The sequence below is a fragment of the Manacus candei genome, unplaced genomic scaffold (assembly GCF_025592945.1).
Source record: "Manacus candei isolate 608988 ecotype Guabito, Panama unplaced genomic scaffold, ASM2559294v1 h1tg000014l, whole genome shotgun sequence".
Classification (NCBI taxonomy): Eukaryota; Metazoa; Chordata; class Aves; order Passeriformes; family Pipridae; genus Manacus; species Manacus candei.
Genome location: NW_026138062.1, coordinates 59012580 through 59026667, shown reverse-complemented (window position 1 = coordinate 59026667; position 14088 = coordinate 59012580). Strand labels below are relative to the sequence as shown.

Below are 14088 nucleotides of genomic sequence, written 5' to 3'. Positions count from 1 at the left end.
GAAGTTGGCCTCTAGAAGGGATGCTGGAAGAAGTGCTGCTTCCTTTATTTGTCCATGAAGGTTTTTTGCCACTCGTGCTAGAACAGCGTGAAGGACAATTATTTCGAGTGTAATGAAATGAGTGCCCCAATGTGAACACTTCCCAACAGGAGATCCATAACGCCTTGACAAACTGTAATGCCAGAACACTCTGCTATCACTGCTCTGTCCGGATACTGCCCTCAAATATTTGAGACATTCCTGGAATTAATAAATAAATGCTGATTTGGCCTGGCTGGTTGCTGCCTGGTATCCCTGGCTGGCACTGCCTTACAATGGATGGCATTGTTATGTTGCAGCAATTCTTTTGCTTTTCTTCTTAAATTTCCAGTGCCAGCAAGAGGAAGACTGATTAATTTCAACTAATGTGACTCTTGAAGCAAGATATGACTCATTTATGGGAACTTTTGTTGGATGCTTAGTCTATCAAACCATGCATACTTTAGATTATTTGGCTCTGTAGAGGATATGATCAGGCAGACACAACCATTTTGGTTGAACTCAGGTACACATTATTTTTGTACTGAAAAGCTGGACATGAACAAAAGTTATAGTGCAGCCTCACCTAAAGTCCATGACCAAACCTTTCTGTGCTCTCTGGAAAGAGCTGCATAGTACAATATGTTTAACTTCTCAGAAAATGACAAAAAGCAAGTAAAAAGGACAAAAAATATTTGTCAGTCCCAAGTCAGCAAAGCTGTAGTACTCAGCATTTGCTTTATGCAATATACATAAATGTCAGGTCACAATGCAAAACCTGGAAAAGGAAAAGAGAATATATTCTCCTGATATGCTTTCGCACCATGAAGCAGCCCATAACACATCACTTAACTTTGGGCTCCTTGCTGGACTAAACAGAATAATGTATTTCAAACCTTCCTTTAATGAATAAAAACTAAATGTAATACTACAGATATTGTCTCTACTTTTTAAAGCTCACTGATAGAGAGTGAAGTTTCAGGGAAAGTGCATCAGAATGCCTTTGGAAAACACAGTCTAGGATCATAATGTTTGCTTTTCTATCCGTGTATTTCTACGACTAGCTTTCATTTGCAAAAATGCTTCTAAATGTTACTTAGTCAAGACTCACAATGGCTGAAATGGGAAAACAGTGGCACAGGGCTGCTGTGATCTACTCAAGGCCACAGAAGGAAAACATTGTCAGAGACAACACTGTTAGAAACCAGGATTAGCAGAAAACTTTCTTATATCTGAAACACGCTTTCATTATCATAGAAATAACTGCTCAGATCACCCACACTTCTTTAAGACAAATGCAGTCCTGATCCTATTATTTAAAAGTGTCTGGAAAGAGGAAGTTTGCAAAGTGGATATATGTAACATGCACGATCCTTTTACAGGGAAGACAGAAGGACTGCTATGGGTATTCCAATTACCTTCAAACCTTCACTACTAAGTCATTTGAATTGAAACTGCTAAATATAGAGCTTCCTTTGGGTGCATGTAGGTACACCTGAATACTGTCATGTATTTATACATAAACTATATATATAATACATCTACATATACAATATAAAGTGACTAACAAACAATTCATTGGCATGGTAGCAGCACTGCACACTTGGGACTTGCAAACAACTAGAAAGCATTGAAGCAGTGCTCCTGCTGTTTGGGCAGGAAGAATAGCAATTATATGCCCTCCTCTCACATCAATATCTTAACAGTCTCACTAGCAGTCTAGTCCCATATAGTGCTCAGAGGAATCCATATAGGGTTTCTTTGAGAGAACTATTCTTTTCCATCTCTTGGCCAGACAGTTAAGTTGCCCCTATCAAAGAGTTCAAGCAGGAATGATGTGTGTGTACGTAAGAGGAACTGTACTACGACCTGAAGCTGAACCAAGAGGCTCTGGGTTCTTGATTCATATGTTTGTGGGTTCTGCTACCATGTCATAGGAGAATTTTGTGTTTCCACTTACCTATTTATTAGAAAAGGAATGAAAATAATTACTCATAGTACTTGGGAGACTCAAAGTCTTGATAGGTGTACATGTACATTCGTGTCACGCATAAAGTCTCCTGAATGACATGAAGATATATGGGGGCATATGCTCCACTTAGCCCTGTCCTCCCTCTCCAATGGAGGTCAAGAGCATTCATCTACAAGAAAAGGTATAAAACCAAAGCAAGCCTCCTGTCATACCTTCCCAGAATATTCTCCTTCCCTTCAATGATTTAGCTGAGATACCAAGTCATTTGGAAATAAAGGGTAACAAAAAAAATTTAAACACTCTGGAAATAGGGAAGATTTCCCTGCATTAACACTTATGCTGTGTTAAGCCTGATCACTGTCTGAGTTAAAGGTCCATTTCAATCAATCAATATCAGCTCAGGGAAAACCCAACTGGAAAGCTCAAATTAGAAATGAAGACCAGCTATCATTTTTTAAAACACATCCAAGTGTGGCAATATTGGATAGTGTTCAACTCACTTATTGTAGCCATCTGTAAAGTCTGCATTTATCCAGGTACCTTGCTAACCCTAATAGGACAGAGGAATCTGTCCTATCATAACAGGACTATCAAAAGAGGGGAATAATTCACATTCTGGAAGGGCTCATTTATCTTAACTTGTTTTAGAGAAAAATCTAAAATCCTCACTTTCAGGTTTCCAAAGTTAAGCAGGAAGGATTTTTACCCTTAGCTGCAACTTTGACTCTGTCAGCTCACAAAATAGTGGTGAGTTAGACCCAAATGCTGGATTTCTGAACTTCAGAGCTTGGAGGAAGTTTAAATCCCAACTCACACCAAACTTGTCAGACTTTTCCTGTATACACATGCTCCTCTTTTCCTGCAGGGGAGGTGTGTGTTGGGGGAACTCCTCTGCTGTAAACTGGTACTCTTTTTGTCCTTCTCATGTGATGACGGTCTCAGTACACAGATGAGAAGACCAAAACATTTGGGATCCCTTCCTCTGTATCTACAAATAGGATTTATGTGTGAATCCCATTAATATTAGCAGAAGTATTGTGAAGAAATCTGCACTAAGAAGAGAACATGACCCTAAGTTTAAAAAAAAGTCGAAGTTCAGACATCTGGGGATCCCTGTCACAAAGACAAACAAAGTAGTAAGGAATGCAGCACAATTTATTTGCTGAACAACAGGACATCTAGCCTGATAAACTCAAGTTGCCTTGATTCAGAAGCAGAAACTATAATAAGTTAAACACTTGCAAGGTGGTTTTGCTTTCTTTTATCGCTTGTTTGGATATTCAAAAAAAAGAAACTGGAATAATGGACACTAATAATGTTCACACAGAAGGGAAAGCAACCCAATTCCCTTCATTGTTTTAAGTACAACAGAGAGTAATGCTATTCCCATTAGAAGAAATGGATAATGAAACTACTTTTCAGTTTGTCCAACCTCTGCTGCACTCAAAAGAAAAGTACAGAGAGGATCCCTAAGCATACTTTCCTGTTTTTCTCATTCCACCTGGAAAAGAAGGACGAGCCTGTGCACAAGGTACTCCCAGTACATCCAAAGGCACTGCCTGTGGAGTTCTGCAGTGAATTGTCTGCCTACAGGGAAACCTTAGGAAAAGCTTTTAACAGATTCCTGCAAGAAGAATTAAATAGTTCTTCAGAGAAGAGATGGAAAGAGAAAAAAAAATATCTTTCCATACCCAGCACCTGCTCCAGCCTCATATAACTGGATGATTATAGCATTCCTGTCTTAAATCATTCTCAAAAGGGGACCAAGTTTAAACTTTACAAACCTCAAACCCTAATTTAACCAAATAAAATACCACTCAACCCCATTGAATGCTTTATATGAATTTTAAATAAAGGAGGTAAGTTCTTCTCGAGTGAGGCATCATATTTATTTTGACTTTAGACCTAGCTCAAATCCTGCAACTCTCTGAATAAGAAAGAAAGAAAAATAAGAGTATTTTAAGTGCACTTGCCAGATTCCAAACTGGGTAAATACAATTTGCTCATTTCAGTCCATTTTGCAGTTTCAACAGTCTAACTTCTCCCTCTCTATTTTAGGTTAGTAATGCACTTGTTTCTTATTCCAAAAGGAGGTCTTGTTTTTTTGAAGTAGATGATAAGATTCCTGTGCAGTTTCTTTAAAAATTTAAAACACTGATTATGAAAACATGCACTCACATATTCTTAGCTTACAGCTGGTTAGCTATTCCCCTGAATTTTTAGTCCTGCAGGACTAGTCACACACTTCAATAGTAAGCAGTTATAAGTATTCACAAGAGTTTATAAGTTCCATCAGAATTTTTTCAGGTAAACAAACCTACCAAAATTCAAAATACTAATACCAGAGTTTATATTGCTGCTCTGAAAATATAACAAATATATAACATAAAATGCATACGTAAGGTAAATATTGCAATATTTACAAATGCAGTTCCCAGCAGAACTGAGATATCCTAAAACCAGTGACATTGTCAAATTCCAGAAGAAACAAATCTTTCTGAGCCATATATATTGCAAATTGCAGTACACATCATGTAATTTTTATAATTCTTATTGGTAGTTTGTCATGTTGTTAGTACTTTTTACATCAAAAAAGTACTATTGATCAGAACATCTGTTTTTATATTATATCCTTTTTAAACAAGAACACAGACTGTTTTCAATAGTACTCAGCTCAGAGGTACCTGCATATGCAGCCCAGACTGAGGCATACAGGTGTTAATGGAAGTATTCCCACTTAGATAAATGGGTTTTGATGTAGGCTTATTGGGAAAGTTCCTGGAGCTGTAACAATAATTGCACTGAAGCCAATGAAAGTTCTGAGTGTGCCATTACATGAGAAAGAAATAGGTCCACATGGGCTTGTACAAATTAGAAATAGTCTAAACGGGCTGCAAATCTCCAGCTGATACCTTACTTTGGATTTTTAAACTAGAAATTCCTTCATCTGCTTTTCATATAGCAACATCTTTGTTTTGTCCTGCCTTTCAGTCAGAAATCTGGTCACATACATGGTCAAGACCAGAAACATAAAAATTCAGCATTAAAATCTGAAGCACTACTTGCTTCTTTCTTGGGCAGAACTCCCTCTGAGATCTATAAGAGAGTATGGGCTAAAAAAAGCTGCTGAGAATTTATCTTACTCGAATAACAGATGACATATTATGACACGGTCCTGTGACAGTCCGCCCAAACTGGAAGAACTGACATACAAAAGGATTTCTTCCATGACCTGCCAAATGCACTTTGACCTCATTTTAGTAATTTCCTTAGGTCTTTTGCTGGAATTCAAAACAGTCCTAAAGTCCATTGTCAAAAATACAGCCACCTTACAGTGCTTCACTTTTAAATCTCAGGAAGACATCCATGTACCTAAACTGTTCTCCTAACTCTGCCAAATACTTTGTCCAGTAAAATGATACAAAAGGACTGATTTACAGGCTAGGCACTACATTTTACTGCTGAAATTATGTATTTCTAAACATCCATAAATAATATTAAGACTAACTTAAAACCAGTGCACATTACTTATTTCGTTTTCTTTAAGAAAATATACAGTTCACAGAAATTACTCTATATCCCAACAAGCTCTTAAAGTAGGCATTATCTCCAAAGTTACACAGTAAGAATGTCACAATATTTTGTTGAAGTGTATGTTGCACTTTACATTAGATGTTACACAAAGAGTCCAGGCTAGAAAATATTTGTGTGGATAGTGGATCACAAAAAAAAAATTACAAAAGCAACAGAAAATCATATGTAAAACAAATAATTCATCTGCTACTGGATGAATAGATTAAGTGTAGTTCTGGAGATGAGAATGATGTCTAATCTGCAAAGGGAAAAGGCCTGAAGTAAACAGAAAACTTCCACATACATCTTATTTCTCTGTATCAGAGTGATCTATTAGGCTATGGAAAAGAATTTCTGGGAACAAAGTATCTCTACATTGTGAAGAAAATTCTCTAGAATAAGATAATAGGGTTTCCACTATTTTTCTCTTTGTACCTTTCCTGTACACAGTTAAAAACAAGCCTACCAGGACCTGGAAGCTATGCTACCTGAAGAAAAATTCCAAAAAAAAAAAATAAATCATAGAATTATTTAAACTGGAAAAGACTTTAAAATCATTGAGTTCAACCATTAACGCAGCACTGCCAAGCTCACCACTAAACCATGTCCCCAAGTGTCACATACACATGTCTTTTAAATACATCCAGGGATGGTAACTCCATCACTTCCCTGGGCAGCCTGTTCCAGGGCTTGACAGCCCTTTCAGTGGAGAAATTTTTCCTAATATCCAATCTAAACCTCCCTTGGTGCAACTTGAGGCCATTTCTTGTCCTGCTGCTTGTTACCTGGGAGGAGAGGTTGATCCCCATCTTGCCATAACCTCCCTTCAGGCTATTGTAGAGAGTGATAAATTCTCTCCTGAGCCTCCTTTTCTCGAGGCTAAACACCCCCAGCTCCCTCAGCCACTCCTTGTAAGACACATGCTCCAGACCCTTCACCAGCTCCATTGACCTTCTCTGGAGACCCTCCAGCATCTCAAAGTTTTTGTTGTATTGAGGGGCCCAAAACTGAACACAGGATTTGAGGTGTAGCCTCACCAATGCCGTGTACAGGGAGAGAATCGCTTCCCTGGTCCTGCTGGCCGTGCTATTGCTGACACAAGCCAGGAAGCTCTCGGCATTCTTGGCCACTTGGGCAAACTGCCGGCTCATATTCGGCTGCTGTCAACCAGCACCCCCACATCCTTTTATGCCAGGCAGTTTTCCAGCCACCTCCAGCCTGTAGCACTGCATGGGGTTGTTGTAACCCAAGTGCAGGACCTGGCACTTGGGCTTGTTGAACCTCATACAATTGGTCTCAGCCCACTGATCCAGCCTGTCCAGACCCCTCTGTTGAGCCTTCTTGCCTTCTTACGTTCCAGCAGATCAACATTCCTTGCCCTACTCGGTGTTGTCTGCAAACTGACCGAGGGCACACTTGAATTGTCGATGAAGATAAACAGGGTTGGACCCAATACTGAGCCCTGGGGAATCCCACTAGTGACTGACCACCAGCTGGATGTAACTCCGTTCCCCAACGCTCTCTGGGACAGGCAATCCAGACAGTTCTTTATCCAATGAACAGTGCACCTGTCCAGGTCAGGACAGTCTCTCCAGGAAAATGCTGCAGGAAACGGTGTAAAAGGTTAAATTTACTAAAGTCCAGGTAAACAACATACATAGTCCTTCCCTCATCCACTAGGCGGGTCACCCTGCCATAGAAAGCAATCAGGTTGGTCGAGCAGGACCTGCCTTTCCTAAACCCATGTTGGTTGGGCCTGATCCTCCAATTGTCCTGCACGTGCCACGTGATGGTACTCAAGATGATTTGGTTCCATCCATAACCTTCCCCTGCACTGAGGTCAGACTGACAGACCTGTAGTTTCCTGGATTCTCCTTCCAACCCTTCCTCTAGATGGGTATCACACTGGCCAATCTCCAGTCAATTGGGATCTCTCCTCTCAGGGGACAGCAGCCAGGACTGCTGATATATGATGAAAAGTGGCTCGGTGAGCACTTCAGCCAGTACACCCACTCAGTACACTTGGGTGGATTTCATCTGGCCCACAGACGTATGTGTGTCTAAGTGGTGTAGCAGCTCACTAACTACATTTCTCCTCGGATTATGAGAGCTTCATTCTGCTCACCATCCCTGTCTTCCAGCTCATGGGCTGGGTATCCAAGGAACAACTGGTCTTACCATTAAAGACTAAGGCAAAGCTCTAACACTGCACACAGTCAGCCAAACAAGGATTCTTTGCTCCCATGGAATCAGCATCCTTTCCAACATAATCTAGAAACCTGAATCACTGTTTGCTGTTACCTTACACCCATTTATATGTGCAGCTGTCATCTGTTTGCTCAGTAGACAGGGCAATGAGAAGAGACCCGAAAACCCAATACATACAATACAAATCTATTAATCCCATCCTCAAATCAGCTCCAGGCTCATGAATTGGTGTACCACCTTCTGAAAATACAAGCATTCCTGAGAGAAATACCACCTTTCTTTGGAAATCCTAATGTTGTAAATACGACCTTACAATAAAAAGCTCACAGCCCTTTTCAGGGCAGTACTGTTCTGACCTCCTCCTTTACATAAGCAGAAATAGTCCTGGGGGGGCTGTCACAAGTACTACCTCACATCAGACTCTATCAAGTAACAAGAAATATAATAAGGACCTTGTGAATGTTCCCCAGCAAATAAAAAGAAGACATAGCCAGTGAAGCCGTGCTCTCCTGAACCCTAGGTTTCATGCTTAGTCTGAAAATTCCATTGCAACCTCTGGATAAATACAGGATCTGAATGATGATGATTGTGAATGCTGATCTTGTGGAAGTAACTCCTACTGACTTTTGAGATCCTTAACACCATATCTGGAGCAAAACAGTCAAGAGTTTCGTTCTACATGTTGCCTGATTAGTGTGCAACGCCAGGAGTTCTCATCGTGTCCATCAGCTGCACTCACGAGCCACAGAAGGAAAAAACCTCCACCAACAGTCAGAAGCCCACAGAGCATAAGCAAAACCTGTGTTTCGGAAAAGTAGGCCTCACTGAATCTGGAAAGCATTACCATATCTTGCTTTCCTGTGTAGGAAGCTCTTCACCTCCATTTTAAGCAAGACACAGCAAACAAAAGTCTATTTTGTCTCCTCTAACATGGCAGCATGTGACAGTCCGAGTGTTTGCTTGTCTCTCCTCAGAGTAGGCGCTGCAGATTAGACATGCCTATAAGGGAGAAGAGTGGCTGAGATACGTTCTGGGGGTGACCAACAGAAGATGTGAGTTTGCTCATGCACCACGTCACCCCCTTGGTCTGATGAAAGCCTCCACACCTCCCCTCCCTCCCCTCTCCTTTAATCTCTGCATGCTGCTATGCGGAAGGTGCCAACTCGAGAACAGACAGTTCTGAAAAGAAGGCAATTAAAAAAAAAAAGCACACTACTTTAGAAATTTAAACAACAAGCCCTGTGATCAAAATAATTCATAAAGGGAAGGATTTTATGAAGTCATTTCACGAGCACACAATGCCTTTCTTTTTTTTGCTTTGTTTTTTAAATAAATCCGTCAGTACACATGCCAAGGCAACACATCTGAATACAATATCAGTAGACACACCCTGAATCCCTGTGCCTGTGCTCTCCCAAGTTACAGCAAAAGCTGAAAGTTGGGCTTTTTGCCTGAATTTTAACAATTATCAATTTATTTCTTTTCATTTGGGTGTGTTAGTTAAAACCTCTTTCTTCCCTTCGCTGTCTCTTTCTCCTCTTTTATGAGCACTTCTTTTTCTCCTCCCTTCACCAAAAAAAAAATCTGAAAAATGGATTTTTCTCTTACTGACGGTGTGTTTCTTTAAAAAAAAACACGTAAAGAGATCTAACTTCTAATGAATCCCTCTGGCATAAGGAAGCCTGTTCTAATCTCTCTTTATAGGGCTTGAGTGATAGTTTTGCTCAACCAGTATTGACAGGGCCGTCCTGTTTCTCAGGCTTTCATTTTCCCTGAGCTGGAAAAAGGATACAGTGCATTTTCACATTCTCCAAGTCTGCAGTTGTTTTTATATAAGAAGCAATTTGCTTGGGTCACATCAGGTCAAATGGGAAGCCTGCCCAGCTCTTGGTTTTAAAGGAAAAACATACAGAAAGACACAAAAACACAGCAGTTTCCTTCATTAAATTCCACTCTACCTGCCATGGGCTTGCAGCCACAATGGAATTTCCCACCCTGGCTGACCATAGCTAAACTTCTCTTTTTTTTCCCCTTTCAATAAAAAGTCTTATTAGTTTTCTTTCAAGTGAACTTTGAGGTAAGGGTTATTAAAGTCAAAGCAATTGTCCATTTTAATAAATAAATAAATTAATAAAGGCCTTCACAGGACTGGGGCCAAATGCCGAAGTCTTTATTGAAGCCCAGATTCTGATCTTTGTTACAATGCTGTAAGTCAAAAGCAACTCTTCTAAAGTTGTTGGAGTTGTGCCTGGGTAAAAGATCAGGATCTTGCCTCAGTTTTTAACTCATTTCTCACTCAGGGAAAACCTCAGCTGACTGCAGTATGAGTTTGCCTGAGTTAAGACTGCCTGTGAAGCACAGCATGAAGCCTGTCTCTGCAATGTGTTAGGCATTCTGCTGAGCTCTTCCAAACTCGCAGTGGCTTCAACACTTAAAAGGAATGGCACCCAAATAACTGCCTTTCTTATTACTCAGTAATTGTAAAAGTTACCAGAACTAGGAAAACTTACTCCCAAGGAAAAGGAAAGCAGCCATAATCCCTTCACAGCCTCCCAAACAATCAGTGAAACCTGAGGTGAAATTCTACCCTGAACTGCAGGAAGAAGATGCTGAGGAGGTGACTCAGTGTGAACATTTTTAAGAACAATAGATCACGAAGATGCTTCACTGATTTTAATATAGCCCTTAGGAGAACCATAGCTGCTTGCTTTGCTTTGATTATGATTTAATTGTACACACAGGCAACGGGGAAAAAGTGAGAGAAAAAAAAAGATACATCCTGAACCAGAGGTGAGACTGTTTCTTCTAAGATGCTAAAAAGGTGTCTAATTCAAATTTGAATCCATTTAACTATCAAAGCATTTGTACCTGGCCTCTCTCTGCTGAGCACCCAGTTCTTCCCACTGCTTTGCTACTAGTTTGCATTTAACTGCAAATGCTATAATTAAGTTTGCAGAACAGTTTGCATTCAGACTGTTCGCCCATAACTTTCTGCGAAGCTCTCCTTTTGGGCTGAAAGACTGGCCTCAAATGATGCAAACTATAAGGCAGATTGGGGGCAGGTGGAACGGAAGAAGTGGAGGATCTGCTCAGCTTTGACAGGCCACCACAAGTGGGTGGCCCCCTCCCTTTCTCACAGTTTTCTCCACTCCGAAAAGCCGTTCAGCCTTTTTTTTTCTTACAATAAATTAAAAAAAAAAAGGAAGACGAAGAAAAAAAAAGAACAGTTGGCTCAGTGCCCCTGTATCCTCTGTTTTCCAGACACTCATGTGTGAAACAATGGCAGTTTTGCCTGAATCAGGGCTGAGGATTGCTGAACTTGGCCTTTGAATGATTTTTTGGACTTACTATCGTGACTTTCATCCAGAGATCACAAAGGAGTTTGCACTATTTATCACACCGGGAAGACTTTTGAAGCAGTTTGAGCCATATGAGAGCAGAGTCACTTCTTCCCTTGCAGTCTCCTTCCCCTGGCAGCCTAAGAAACAAATGAGTTTTTAAAAATTTCATATACCCTCTTCAATTTCAAAGGCTGGTTAGTAAGATACTGCAAAGTTCTCTATTTTCTTTTCCTACGGTCAGATGGTTCTTTTCTTTTTCTTTTCTCCCTGCTCTCTCTGGTTTTTCTAGTTGATTCATCTATTATCCCTCTTTATGTAATTAAATTTCTCTACTCAATGTGTCATTATGCTCAGGCTGTATTGTGTTCTGTCACCTCCAATTCCTTTCCTTCGGAAACTCTACATCCCAATTCCTCTTTAAAGTTGCTTGCTGAAGCATTTGTCCTTTCAGCATCCCCATACGTTTATAAACTGGAGATTAGTTCACTTTGTCTGACTTCCAAAGCTGTTTGTTGCTTGAGACCATTTCACGAGCTTGTCTATTCATGTGGATAAACAAAAAAAAAAATAAAAATCAACTATAATATGAATAAGGAAGAAGAAACAGCAGTTGCATGGAACAAACACCAGTGAGGGTGAAATTAGTAACAGTCACAGTTTTTACCAGTGTTGCCCCGCCTGAACTATTTTACTTTGGCAGATCTTTATACAGTAGGATTTCACAAGTTAAAAGGATGATATACTTTTTTAGTAGAACCAAGTGATGCACCATAATGTTTAGCTCATGATTCCAGCACTTCTATACTGAAGAGTCCCTAAACCCACAAACTTCTGTCTAGATGATTAATCTGAATACTCTGCAGTTCCCCAGAGCAGTCCATTATTTCCCACAAAGCCTTTAAAACTTTCTACTAAATTCAGGATTTTGAAGCAATGTCTGGCTAACAGATGTGCTTTCTCTGAAACTTTTAGTTATACCTCAAAATGAGAGTCCTTTCAACTACTTAAATTCAAGTCAATGGCTAAACTCCTATTGATTTAAGAAGATGTACTCAACTCTTGAAACAGGGAACTGGGCCGAGTGGCAGACACTTTGTATGCAACATCAGAATAAATACAGAAATTCCAGTCTCCAGATGTATTCCTCAAATTGTTTTCATTATTTGCAGTTTAAAAATATGGCAGAAGGGGAAAAAAAAAAAGTGTTCAAATGGTTTACACAAGAAATGATGCCTGAAGTTAAATGTAGCCCAATAAGCTACCATGAGCAGCAGAAGACCTGCAAGATGGTCTCCTTTCCCTTGAGGATGGAGCTTTGAGCACCCTGGTCTAGTGGAAGGTGCCCTGTCCATGACAGGGAAGTTAGAACTAGATGATATTTAAGGACCATTTCAACCCAAACCATTCTATGCTTCTGTGGTAAGATGTGACAATTACGGCAGCCTCCACAGCACATTTCCACTCCTCTGAAACGATCTCACCCAATTTGCAAGACATCACACACCCCATTTCTCTGCTTTAATCACCATGGACCTGCATTTTGTTCTCACAGAGATGCTGAAACCTTCCCGGCTTCAGGGTCTACACTCACAATCTGAAAGACTCAGAGGAAAACTGGATCATCTCTGTGCAACCACAAATGGTACCAAGTGGACAGAGGTGAGAACCAGAGCATTTTACTTATCTGGTGCAAACCTCTACATAGTAAATGGCCCATCACAGAGCTATTGGAGAAAGAACATGGAGACCAGGTGTACCACTGAAGTCTTAAAGAAACATTTGCCAGCAGAGCTTCAGTTCTGGTCAGGGAAACTTAGCAGCCTTAAGCACCACAACTGACTAAATAAATGTCTTATAATTTTATAAATGACAGCAGGAATGACTGCAATTATGCTTATTAGCAGATAAAAATGTCTCTAAAGGATTGGATTGGGGGGGGCTTATACAGCAAAACAGGAAACAGGCTCATTGAACACATCTGTGGTGCATGGTTAATCTAAGCCGAAGCCTTGTGAACGTTCATTTTCCATGCCAAGCATGATCAGTATAAGACATGATTATAGTCTATCAGTTCTAGGGGTTATAGCTTGAACCACTATAGAAAACTAGCTTAAAATTATAATCATGTTAAGATATTACATGTATTTTCTTAAAGATCTGCTTAGCAATTTCATATTTTGACTGCTTCAACAATATTCCCAGAATCAAGCCTTTAAAATTGACTACTTCATTATTTGTGTTGCTTAGGATTTTTCTGAAGGCAGAGTAGAAAAAAAGTTTCAAAGATGTTACAAGTTCTCTATAGCCTGCTTGTGCTGCATACAGTTTGATTGAAATTCCACGTAATTTATGATTTTTACAGCCCTCAAGAGTGGTAAGCACGGGAAAGATAAAGTCAGAGATATTAATCAATTGTAACTCAATGATTTGGATATTTAGGATAAACCCACAGACCCAGAAAGAACACATTTATTTCCATATATCTGGGATTTCAGATTTCTTATTTGCTTAAATTGTAGATAATTTAATAACTAAAGTACCTAATTGATAAAGTAACTGGTAGTAGTAAAAAATCACTAACGATAAGTTAACCACCAACAAACCCAATATTTACCCTTTTAATTCTCTTAGATCAAGAGCAACTAACCTTCCTGCCTTTAAAGCCATGCACCACACCTAACCTCTACACAGTTGAAAGCCACAAGACACATTCCACAGACGAAGAAAGATATGAGTTACAGGACCTCCAAAAGCAATTCACAAGTTGGAGATCACAAACCCTCTCCAGGATCCTACTGTTTTACTGCACAACTGGGCTGAGCTGAGCTTACAGTTGGGACGCCGAGTGAGTTGCTAATATTGGCCTCCCTGGTCCTCACAGTGAGGGACGGAAATGATTCAGCGGTGCCCTGTGCCAGCTCGGCCCTGCTGTGCATCATCCATCATCCCTCCTCAGCCCTGCATTGAACTTAGAGT

General features: G+C 40.1%; 1 protein-coding gene across 16 annotated transcripts in view; it reads right to left on the bottom strand.

Annotated features, from left to right (window-relative positions):
* ZBTB20 (zinc finger and BTB domain containing 20) overlaps positions 1-14088 on the bottom strand; it is a 475348-nt gene that overhangs the window by 222118 nt on the left and 239142 nt on the right. For 2 of the 16 annotated variants that reach the window (XM_051779646.1, XM_051779652.1), the window contains one exon: positions 11120-11249. The exons of the other annotated variants lie outside the window; for them this stretch is intronic. The gene's annotated coding sequence lies outside the window, so the exon portion shown is untranslated. The remainder of the gene's footprint in view (positions 1-11119; positions 11250-14088) is intronic. 16 annotated transcript variants of the gene reach the window in all.